Here is a 12,920-nt window from a genome sequence, read left to right on the forward strand (position 1 = left end):
AATTGTATAGAACAAAGAAGACAAATAGGTCAAGGAATGAAAATTCTGAGAAGCCCACATTTCTGGGGCATTCTGAAGAAGGGAAAACAGTGAAAAGGATTGATAGCCATACTGTCAGAGAGGAGGCAAATAGAGAATATTTTCACTGACCTAGAAGCTAAGGGAGGAGACTATTTAGGGCACGATAATCAACAGAGCCAGATGCCAGCATGTGAGGGAGTGGCATGAGAACTAAGGAAAGATCTCTGGATTTGATCAGTATGTTTTCATTGATCACCTTCCCTGGACTACTTTGTGTAAATGGGTAGAGGTAATGAAGCAAAGAGCACAAGATTTAACAGTGGAAAGATGATGGAAGGGCAAGGAGGTATCAGACAGGATTTTATACTAAAAGAATTTCAGAATAAGAGGCAAAATAGCTCTTTTATAATAGGGAATAGAATTTCTGACACACAGTAGGTAGATGCTCAATAAATATTTGTTGAATAAATAACATGAATATGTTTGTCATCTCATAGGGAAAGACTGGAGGTACAATAGGATGATTTGTGAAAAAATCTAGTAGGATATGGGTAATAATACTTCTTTGCTCTGAAGCAGAAGCTAAGAAGAGGAAGGATAAAAATACACCAATATTGTATTTAGAATAAAATCCAAACTCCTTAAAGGCCCCTCAAGACCTTACATAAATTGGCTTCTATTTGTCTCTCTAGCCAGCTCCTCTTTTCTGCTCTTCTCTTCCCCTGCTCCAGCCACACTCACTTCTTTTGAGTTTTTCAAGCACACAAATTCATTCCTCAATGAAGGCATTTTCTCTAGCTCTCCCCTTTACTTTGAATGCTCACTCTCAGAACTTCCTAATGCCCAGCAAACTCCCACATCAGGGCTCAGCTGAAATGTCACCCACTCACTGAGGCCATTTCTGACCTCCACCAGGTCACTTTTTAACACATCTACCTGCTCTAATTTTTCTAGGGCACATACAACACACTAATAGCCTCTTTCTCAATATTGATTTGTTTATTGTTTGCTTCCTCTGTTCTCCATGAGAACAGGTGCCTGGCTCATCCAGTCATGCCCCCAAGAAGTAACTGTAGCATGCAAAACAATACTCAATAAATACTTGTTAGATTAATAAATGTTGAAGTAGAAAGAAGGAAAGTTAAGGAAACACATGTCAGATGACTTTAGTCATTTCTGTAAATTAAGCTGTGGAGTATTTTCTCAAATAAATTTATTTCTTACTCTTCATACTTTTCCAACCCTGCTAAGGTCCCAGTTTGACCCAGACCACTCCAGACTCCCTGTCTTGATCTTTGTCCAGCACAAGTGATCTTCCTAAAATGCAGATCCAATTATTTTACCCACCTAAAATATTTTATAGACTCCCTCATTGATCTCAGGATAAACCTGAAATTCCCTGCCTGGCTTTTATGGACAGAATGATATGTGCCATGCTTACCTCTCTAGCTTCATATTTTATCACCACCTCTGCTATCTTCATTGCATTACCAAGATTGCCTTCTCTGGCCTTGCTGAATTTGAGACTGCAATGTTCTCCCACATCTCCAGGACTTCCTTTTCCTTGGACTCTGTTTCTCACTCACTTTGTTTGCATCAATCCTACTTTTTTTTTAGGTCTCAGTTTAAATGCTAATTCCAGGCAACATTGCACAGCCTACTCTCCTCCAAGTTATTATGTGCCCGCTTATATATTCCCAAACACTCATATCTGTTAGAGTGCTTAGCTATAAACAAAAGACACGTGAGATAGTGTAAGCAGAAAAAGGAATTTACTGAAGAATATTAAATAGCAGACAATATATCAGAGCAGAGAGCTAGAGAATCAGGCTTGGAGTCTATGCCAACAGAGTGTTACAATGCCCGGATTTACCACTTGATTGCTCCCAAGGAGGCCTTACCTCTTTTACTGCTGGTCACAGCAAAAACCACCTGCTAGGAACTTCACCATTCAGCCCCTTCCTCACACATGCCCCTTCTGATTTGACACATGGGTGGATCTGATTAGGGGAGCTAGGTTACAGACATGAACCCTCGACTTCTCTAGTTTTTACTTTAAGAAACCAAGACTCCTGAGATAGGACAAATGGTGAAAAAGCTCTACTATGTCGCCACACTGTCCCGTTACTGTGCCATCTACAGGCTATCTTTGTTTTTTGTCGGTCTTCCTTACTAACTCCATGAAGGCAGAGGTCATGCCTATCTCATTCACTGTCGTTTCCCTAACTGCCAGCGGAGAGCCTGGCATAGAGTAAATGCTAAAAATATTATTTATTGAATGAATGAATAGGTTGTAATTGGGGTTTAAAGATAGTCTGGAACAGCTGTTACCATTATAATGTGGGAATTATAATTGGGAGTCAATTACAGATGACTAAAAGAATTGCTGAGTTGCATTTTGGATCCTGCCAAATTTAGGGAGAACACATTTGTGGTGGAACTAATTATCACTGTTTAGTGAGCATCTCAAGCAAGGCTAAGAAGCCTAGAGAAGAAAACTTAGAGATCTAAACATGTTTGTATTTGGAAAGGATTTGCTAGCAGCAAACCAAAGGGTGTTTGAGCTCTAACCAAGTAAAACACGCATAAAATGATGGACCATAGTGTTTAGGTTGCTAAGTGAATAAATTATACCAGAAATGGTAGGGACAGCCTGGGAAAATATGGAAATATGAAATGACTAAAGAGGATGATGAAGACAAAGATACAGCTTAGTAAAATAGAGTAAGAAAATATATTTACTCTATCTCCTCCAAATTATAATAGCTGTTCCTCTCATTCTCAGTCTTGTTCACTTTTATGCACTAATCTTGTTTCAAGTAGTCACCAGTATCCAACCTCAGTGTCCCTTCTCCTGACCTATCCAGAGTTGCTGAGAATTGGATTGTCCATTCAGACCCACTAATGACAAAATGGCCTCTGTATATTTCTCTTTAGAGAAATACATGTAGTTGTCACTTTGCCCTCTCTCCCTTTTCTTCTCTTTCTCACCACATTTGCTTGCACGTAACTATCTTCCATGCCATGCCCCATGTCTTCGGTCTGTAGAACTGGTCATCTGTTTTGGCCCTGTCTCTTATTTCTAATGAACTAGATTGTGCTCAGGATCCTGCCTACACGTTGCAGGAGCCTGCTGTTCTGCCCTCCACGAGGTGCCTGTCTTTAGCCCGAGGGGCAGAACTTTGCCCCCATTAGTAGCCTGGCAAAGGAACCCCATATTGACCTCACACATGAAACTGCCCATCCTCCTGTCTCTTTAATCTTGGCCACTGTCTCGATGGCCTAACATTGGGCTCCCTCACTAAAATCATGCTGCTTTTGCATGAGTTGTGACAGAGCTGCCTCTGCCCCTTTACTTTGTGCCTCGCTCATTTTGTTGCTTTTCTAGAGTCATATCAGTGTCCACTGCAAAGTCCTCTCCTCCATCATGTCATCTTCAAAGAAAATAACACTGTGATTTGTGCCCATCAACTTAGCTATGGCCATATAAAAAGATAGGAGTATACCAAATGCAAAGGTGATCTAGGTTAAGCTACAGTAACAAACATCTCTAAAATCTCAATGACTACAAGCAGGGTCTTAAACTTTTTCTGTAAAGGGTCAGATGGTCAATATTTTAGGCTCTGTGGACCACATGGTGTCTATCACAACTGTTTAACTCTGCCACTGTAGCATGAAAGCAGCCAAAGCCAATACATAAACAAGTGAGCATGGCTGTATTCCAATAAACTTTATTTACATAAACAAACACATTGGGCCTTAATTTGCTGACTGCTGATTTAAAAGCAACAAGTATCTATATCACACTTACACTTTCTATTCATCACAGGCCAGATGGATGATCTCTTCCACATTACCACTATTGGCACACTGGGACCCAATGTGATCCAACAGCCACAATCTGGAACTTATTTTTACTATGGTAAAGAGAAACATGAACTTGCAAAAGGCATCCACTTGTCCTTAAAGCTTCTGCCCAGAAGTGACATACATCGCTTTTACTTGGATTTCATCAGCACATGCATATCACATTACCATGCCTGCGTTTAATAGGGAAGGGACGCATTAATCTCCTATAGGGGAGGAGAACTAGATACTGGTGAGCAGTAATAAAGTGAAGGACTTTGTGGTCAGAAAAGGGGATTTAAAGCTTAAAATTCTTGATGATACACTTTCAGGTAATGGAGAAGTTCAAAGCAGTACAGTTTAAGACAGCTAAGAGAAATGGCACTGAAAATAATTGGGGTTCAGTAATTGTGAAACTTCCATATTAAAAAGCTCATTAGAGAGAGTGTAAACTACAATGTAAACTATAATCCATGCTGTGTAGCAGTATTACAAAATGTATTCATGAAATGCAAAAAAAATAAAGTTCATTAGGATATTGAAGTCTAATCAATCTAGCTGTCCTCTATATCTTTTAAAAAAGAATAATAATAATAAAAGCATAATATATTTAACTTATTTAATGTACCAGATCTGTGTAGCTTTTAAATTCCATTAATATAACTCAGAGACTGGAAAGAAGTCATATTGTAAAAAATAATGTAAACACAATATACACCAGAATATAATAGCAGTATGATTGGTTCAACCTAATTTTTAATTTTATAATTGGATATATGTATAAATACACACATATGTATACATACCTACATAAACATGTATGTTCATATCATAAATTTAAAACCCAAGTTCATAATTTTAAAATATCTTGAAATAACTATCTATGCAGTAAATCAAGTAAATATCATTATATCCAATTGAAAATGAGAAATAGATATTACAAATCTCATGCTAAAGAACTTGAGCGTTTTATCAGTGCATTTGTAAAGACTAATAGCTACTTTTTTGGCATAGTAGTAAAAGACAGGGAAGATTAAAAGGCAGTGGTAAATGCAGATCATCACAGTTCTTCTCATAGTTTGTTTTTTTCTTCAAAATACACATAAGGAATAAAGTTATCAGTAGCTCAATCTACTTTTCTGCAGTCATAAATCAATCAAAGGCATTTTGAGGGGGAGTTGAGATAATAAAGAAATATCCTTGAAACCATTCTATTCTTTTGTTTTTCAAGCAAAACATCCATAAAGTATTTTCTTTTCTCTTCTTTTTTCTTCTTTTCTTTTTCCTTCTTTTCCTTTCTTTCCTTTTTTGTTAACTGTTGTTAGTAATAACTTACTTGCAACAAAGCTCAGGACTCATGGAGGCACACTAGTAAATGTCATCACACCCAGATTTAGGGTGGCTGGATTAGAATGATAACCAGGAGCTCCATCTGGAACACACTCATGATCCTGTGTAACATTGTCCTCAGCATATGATCCATGGTCTAGCTGATAGAGTTAACTCCAGTTGGTGCTTGTTTGTTTAATCAGTTCTGGACAATTCTCAGGAGAGTTTCACCTTGGCCTGTGCCTCAAATGTGTAACTTTGCTTATCAGCAGCAGCCTGAGAGTCTGGACTGAGGACAGGCGCCCAAGGAGCAGCTCTTTTATACTAAAAGACCTACTGGATTTTATGTTGGGAGTTTTACATATTGTGTTGGTTTGTTTTTTATTGGTTTGTAGGAGAATGTGGGTGGCGTGAGGGGATAGGACATTATATGATTTAAAAAATAGAGAAACCGAAAGAATTGGCACACAAAATATGATCTTCAATTTTCTGGGTATTATGCTTATTTTGCATTGGAATAGAGAGAGCAGAGGAGCTCAGGGAAAGTTTATCATCTTTGTTTACCATTTGATTGCATTTTCCATTTTGAAATTTGAAGGTATATTACCTCTAATCTAATTGCAAATACTAATTTGTCCCATGATTTAAAATAAATGTTGTTATTGTACTTGTAGAAACCTTCCTCACGCACAATACTACCTTTGCATCTTATTGATAGCTTTTCTGGTTTCTATGGGAACAGCAGTAGAGAAGTTAATTAAGATCAGGGGGTTAGAATTGAAGAGAAATAGAATATTCAACACAGTTCATTTATCATGTACATTTAAATTAGTTTCCTTAATAAAATATCTTTTGGAATAGAAGGGTGATGACTGAATCACTTTAATAAAAACAAATGATACATGTTAAAAGTTAAACATCACTTATTTGTTCCCCATTTATCTCATTAAGAAGTATTTTGGCTTTGGTAATCAAATTAACAAAAATCTCTAATGAAAGTTTCCATGTCTCAATACTGCTACTCTAAGATTCTCAGTATTAAACAATGCATTTTATGCATTATTTTATTTATTCAGAATAAGCCTGCAATTGTTGTTAAGTTATTGTCTTTTGATTCCAAACCCGCCCTTCTATGCCCTGCTTCGTGGTGCTCTGGCTGGGACTATGCAAACTACTTTTCTTAGTTGCCAGTAGCTTCCTAGGTTCTGCCATAAGGGGGCAACAGAGAGAAATTATTATTACACACGTGTACCGGAGGGATTAGGAGGCAAGCAGGTGGGAGAAAAGACTTCCTTCTTTCTATTCACTTTCTGTTCCTATTGACATTGCTTTAGCTTCTAGCTTCACCTAGGAAAGGCAGTTGGTTCCTGCCTCCGACACCCAACACCTGCAACTAATTCTCTAGATAATTTTTTTCTGTTGAAATACCTAGCATATTTCTGTTTTCCTAGCTTATACAAAGTCTATGATTGGTATTTTTGTAAAAAGTAGAATGATGACTTAAAAGGGAAAATGGCAATTACAGAAATTTAGAAAGTGTGTCACTCAGTCCCATCATCCACATACAATTTATGCTAACATTTTGCTTGTTTGCTACAATATTTTTTTCTCATAGGTACATACTTTTTTTTCAGAAATTTAACTATCTTATTCTTTATCTGTGAATTTATCTTTTGTGATTTTTTTAGTTTAAATTAAGCTGTTTCTATAGTCTCACAAATTCTTCATGAACATCAGATAGTCATCTATATACCAGTCCATCTCATAGATATTTCATATCCTATTTTACTATTACTAATTATGTAGATATTTAGATTACTTTTGAATGGTTTCTAATTATAAATAATGCTATTGCAAACACTTTTGTGCTTCAAGTATTTTTTTTTCACAGTCAAGATTATTGTCTTAGAATTTAAGCCTTTGGTTTTATACTCTTGTGCCAGGCAGGCTCTTAATGCAGAACCAAAGCCCACTTTACAGTCTGCACACCAACAAGTATTGCTGTAATTTCCTAGCGTTTGTCCTGTGTGGTCTTTAAAGCAATCTTCTGTGCTTAGAGCTCCACTATTATTGTAACTCAATCAGGTAACACCAATCCTTTCTTTCCAGTATTGTTTTCACCAGGCACCATTTATAGGACTGGTGAGAGTATTATTCCCTCCCTCAGGCACCAACTCATGACCACTTGGGAGTCCTCAAGGTAGGAATGTACCTCTCTCATTTCTGTGTTAGTTTCCTTAAAGGTGCTGCCTCTGCCTTAGGATATTTTACATTTAGAAATAGACATCTCAGTTTTTCATTTCTGCTGCTTCTTTTTTCTCCTTATCCCATATCCCAACTCTTCCACTCTGAATCCAACTCCTTAGAGTTCAAGCATGAATGCAAAGCTGGGCCCAGGAAAAGTTCTGGGTTGCAGAATCAGTCAGGGTCCAACTAGAGAAATGAAATGAGTAGGAAACATATATGAAGAGATGTGTTGCAAGGATTTGACTTATATGACTGTGGAGCCTGGCTAAGCAAGTTCAAAATCCAAACACCAATAGTCATATAGATTGGGGGGAAGAATTATACTGATTAACAGTGCAAGTACATATTTTCCATTTTACCATATTTTTGCTTGGGGATATTTCCCTTTGCGTCTTCTTTGTTAAATTGTCGAGGAAGAAATAATATGCCACAATTATAATTTGGATTTACTTGCTTTTAACATTGAAAAATCTATTTTTCATGTATTTATCCAGTTAAATTTCCTCTCTGGGGATTTCCCTTCTCATCCTTTGTTCCTTGATGGTGCTTTTAGAATATATGTGTCTGTATATACACATTTTGTGTATTTTCCTTATTCATTGCCCCTATAGAAATATTAAAGCTGAGGATACTTCTGAAAAATATTTTAGGCTGCTTCAAGGATGTCATTATACTAATCCCTGTCTTACTAAGAGAAAATTCAGATGTAATATATTCTGACCATCTAATTTTTAATATATTTTCCTCTAAATGATATTAATACTGCCATAATACAAAATATTGCACTCTAGTTGAGTAAGAGAAAGAAAAATTGCTCATGCTGATATTATTTTAACTGATTCATTAATTACAAGGCTATTTGGGTGATGAATTGAAATAGTGATATTTAAATAGCAAATATGTACCAATCAGACATTCAGTATACAGTAGAAGACTATAATATAATGTCTTAGTTTTCATTTTCTTACATAAATAATGATATAATTCTTGCAACCATACTTATTCCAAGAAATGTTATGAAAGTAAAATTGTAAAACTATATCTTTGTCTATATGTATATTCATATTCCTGTCGATATCCATATCTAATACACTGAGTGTTATGAAGCAACAGAAAGTGTAAGGCAGATATTACTACCTTTTCCAAACAAGAGAAAAGTAAAAATGTCTGTTTAGAAAAGATGACATTGTGTTTAGAACAGATGACATTAATTCAGTATGCTGAAAGAAAGTCTGAAATAGTAAGTTTTAGGCTTTATAAGCATCTCATCTGCTGTGCTGCTCTTAACCTTAAGGGCCAATGTTTTATGCCTTTTTCCTTCCCTTCTTCCATCAATTTTCTTGGCCTGATCTACCTTCAAAACCTATCCCTTTGCCTTTAAAAGATGTTACATGGTTATAATGTGATGCATTAACCCTTACTCAACAGAGGTCCCCTTGATTATGTTTTCTTGAACCACACCATATTTATTTGTTCAACTATAAGAGTAGAAATAGCAGAGAAGAAAAGGCACTTAATTTTTAAAACCAGAGAACTTTCTGTTTGAAAGGAGCTCCCCAAAACATATCTTTAGCCTGATATCCTTGAAAATTGTCATTCCATTAAATAGAAGTTTAATGAGAACTTGCTAGAAGCTAGGCATCATTTTCAGAGTTTTACATGTATAATCTTATTCGCATCTTACAACCACCAAATCAGGTATGTATTAATAATCTTGATTTACAAAAGAGAAAACTATGAATCAGACCAGTTAAGTAGCATTTCCAAGTTCATGTAAAGAGACAGAATCTGGATTTTAATGTCAGTTGGCCTGGTCCAATAGCCCATTTTCTTTCCATGTATGCTTGGCTTTTGCTAAAAAAAATTTATGGAAATTGTTATTACTTTTTTAATAACAGCCAATAAGTATTAAAGCTTTTCAACATGCCTGTCACTGCCAATGCACTGAGATTTAATGCAGTAGTTCTTGTAGAGAATATTTTACAAACTTGCCTAATAAATCATTATAATTAAGTTGGACAATTTGATTATAAGCATGTACTTGCCATCTCAATAGCAGGCCCTATAACTATGGTTTACATTCATGGTTATGAGTTTCTTGGTTCCTAAAATTCTAAAGAAAAAATAACCTCATTCCCACACTACTAAAACCAGAATCACCCCATTTTTACTCTCCTGCCCATTATAGTCCTTATCAAGTCAATCATTATTGAAGGGTTATATATTGAAGTGTTTAATATAGTCATGTGTTAGAAATATATAAAACTATACATACTATATCTACATATCTATATATCCATATATATTGATCTCTAAATGTATAATGTATATGGCTATTATATATATAAAATAAATATAATGTATACTTTTTCATTAAACACAAGTGACTAGACATTTGGGGTCAGTTCTTTCCAATGATATCATTTGGGCTCCATCATTTTGCTAATAAGGTTTGAAGTGAGAAGCAGGTTCAAATCTGTCAAATAATATTCTTTAGTGAAAACAAGGAATCAAGGTTGGGGGAAAAAAAACATCCTTTCTTCCTTTGTCCCTTTCATGTGTGTGCATGCGTGTGTGTGTATTTCTTGAAGTTCTTAACCATAGTGTTGTAGAATTTGAGAGAAGTTCAATTATTTGAGTATGGAGAGGCCAGGACTCAGGAATGATTTTGAGAAGGAAAAATGGTTTATTGACGGCCGGCTGGACTCGGGACCTTCTGTTTCAATCCCGAGCCCCTAACACGATTTTCAAACGATTTTCAAACGTCTTTTATACAGAGAGGAAAGGCCAAATGGTCCCTTTGTTTCAGTTCTCAATAGGCTTCAATTAGCATATATCTCTTCCACATCTTAGGTAAGCTTTTAACATGGACTCCAGATATTCTAGATAAGCTTTTAGCATATTTACCTTTTGCATTTCCCCTAAATACTTAAAGTTTATAGCCCTTGCATTGTTAAACTGTTTCCTGGGACTGGAGCCTGTTGTCATTGTTCCTAAGGGCAGGACTGCAGCCTCTTACCGTTCCACACCCACAGCCTTCAGCTTAGGTTTCCTCTGAAGAGACAAAGAGCCTTCCACCCATAGCCCACATCAATAGAAGTTAGTAAGTTCATGTCAGATGAAAAAGTAGAAAGTTTCTCTTTCAAAAATTTCCACGTGTTGGTCCACTTTCCTTAACTCCTCCATCAAGTGCATCAACTTCTGTCCTTTCATTATGAAATGCCTTAAATATTATATAATTTTTAGGATGGTGGTTGCCTTGAATCTATAAATTAAGAAAACTAAAACATAAATGCATGCAATACAATTTAACTAGGGAAATGGGATGCATTTACTCATTCATCTACACTGATTAATTTGGTAACACAGCTTCCCTTGATAGATTTAGAAAGACCTTACAGGAAAGTAAGGCTGTTAAGTAGCCCTCCAAATATATCCTCTTTAAAAGAGTCAAGATTGAATTGAATTTGACATCTTTTCTAAGTATTAATTTTGTTCAGCCAATTTTGGGATCAATTTAGTCCATCTTGAAGATGATATTTGTCTACAGATACTGTGACTATATTTCTCATTGAGCAGACTATGTATTGTGAACACAATGCTGACACGCCTCAAGACATGTCAGTTGACTAATATGGAGCTGTGTTGAATTATCACCAATAGTCTCACATAAAGTCAGCAGTGTCTAACCAGATATTAAATCCATATACAAGTATATCTATACATGAAACTATCAGATCGAATTAAATGGTAACTGTTCTTGAAACAACAGCCTGCCATCCCAGATTAAAGCTATAAATGACTTGGAGAATGAAATGTACATTTTATCCCACGGATTCCAAAGTGGGAATTAAAAAAAAAATACCAGGAGAACGTTTGTAGCTATATTTTCTTACATTCTGTTGCTTTTACACCTACTAGGAAATCTGTACTGTTCGCTTGCATAAAAATGAGTCATGCATTGGGTCAAATTCTGGGTTCATTGGGAAAATTATATAGATGTTAATGAAGTTCACATGTGACTCTGAATTTTAAATTTTTACCCTGAGAATGACAAGTCCAACGGCATATTTGATCATACTGTGTAGATCCATGTGAATATTAAACTGCATTTTCATATCTTTTAAAAGTATGCTCTTGAAAATAACTTACTGGAAGCCTACGTTAACTTTCAATTGTCATGGATCTTGAGATGTCTGCCACCTAATTCAGAAGTTATTATAAAATTTAGAGTCTCCTGAACATTTTTTTCTATTTACTTTTTCTAAGAGCAAAGCATTGTAACAGGTATGCTTGTGAGTCAAACATGTAATTTTGTATAAACAGTAGGGGAGAGTGGGAATGGAGGACAACTGCAGAATTTCCTTAGCCAGCTTCCTCTTCAAATATGATTGTAGATATGTTTATTTCAGGAACATAAATTGAGAATGTGATGGAAAGTTTGGATTGTTCCCATAGTTAAAGCCTTTGCCTTAGCTATGGTCTGGTGACTTTTTTGTTAGAGATTTTGTGCCTTCCATTAATTGGATTTTTTTACTGCAGTGAATGTAAACTTTCAGAACTGAAGAACAGGAATTCTCCCTGCTGTGCCCCCAATCTCAACCTTCTTATGTGCGATAGGGATTCTCTTTTTTGAGTGACTGAGACCTGATAGTGATGCAACAATGGCCGTGCTGGCCCTGCCAGACCTCTCTAAGTGATGTCTGCCTTTTAAACATTTATTCTGGTCTGGGAGATGACTCCTGTATTGAGTAGAGGGCATTGGTATTTCTTTAAATAGAATTTCCTATCTGTCTTTTTCCTCAATTCTTTTTTCACTTTTATAAGTGACTGCCAAAATTGTTCCTGCTTTATGTTAAGTCAACATTATTTGACCTTTCACTTCCTGGAAAGACTTGCTCAGTTCTGAGATGTAAGGATTATACAATTTGGTGTTTGCCTATCTAAAACTTTCTGGCAGTGTCCTGTGTCTAGGTGAACTCTGAAATCTTGGTCTTTTCCCTAACAATGGTTTGATTGTCTCAATGTACTGTCACCCCACGTAGTCTATCAACATAACGTTTTTGAATAATTAAGTAGAATTCCAGTTTGAAGTATCTGGGAATTCATAATAAGAGAGTAAATGTGTTTGTTTGTTTTGAGCATTTATTTTTTTTAATTGTATTTGATAGAGTAAATCTTAACATTTTTGAAGGGATTCAGATACTTTTCATGCAAATTTTTCATTGGCCTGAAGAAAAATTTGTGAGTGTAAATTTGGTTGAATACAATCCTAGAAATAGCGTTTGAATTATTACAAAGAGTGAGATTCTCTTAGTCTTAGTAACTCACTGCACTCATTTAAAACTCAGTTAGCTCAGACCACAGTGATTCAATAAGCCACGTCCCAGATACCTGCCATTATAATTATCTTCTGAGAAGCCTCAGATCTGCCATGCCATCCCCCTTATATGACACATTTCTCACAAATAGATTAC

This window comes from Dasypus novemcinctus, chromosome 17 (genome assembly GCF_030445035.2).
Source record: "Dasypus novemcinctus isolate mDasNov1 chromosome 17, mDasNov1.1.hap2, whole genome shotgun sequence".
In the NCBI taxonomy this organism is placed as follows: Eukaryota; Metazoa; Chordata; class Mammalia; order Cingulata; family Dasypodidae; genus Dasypus; species Dasypus novemcinctus.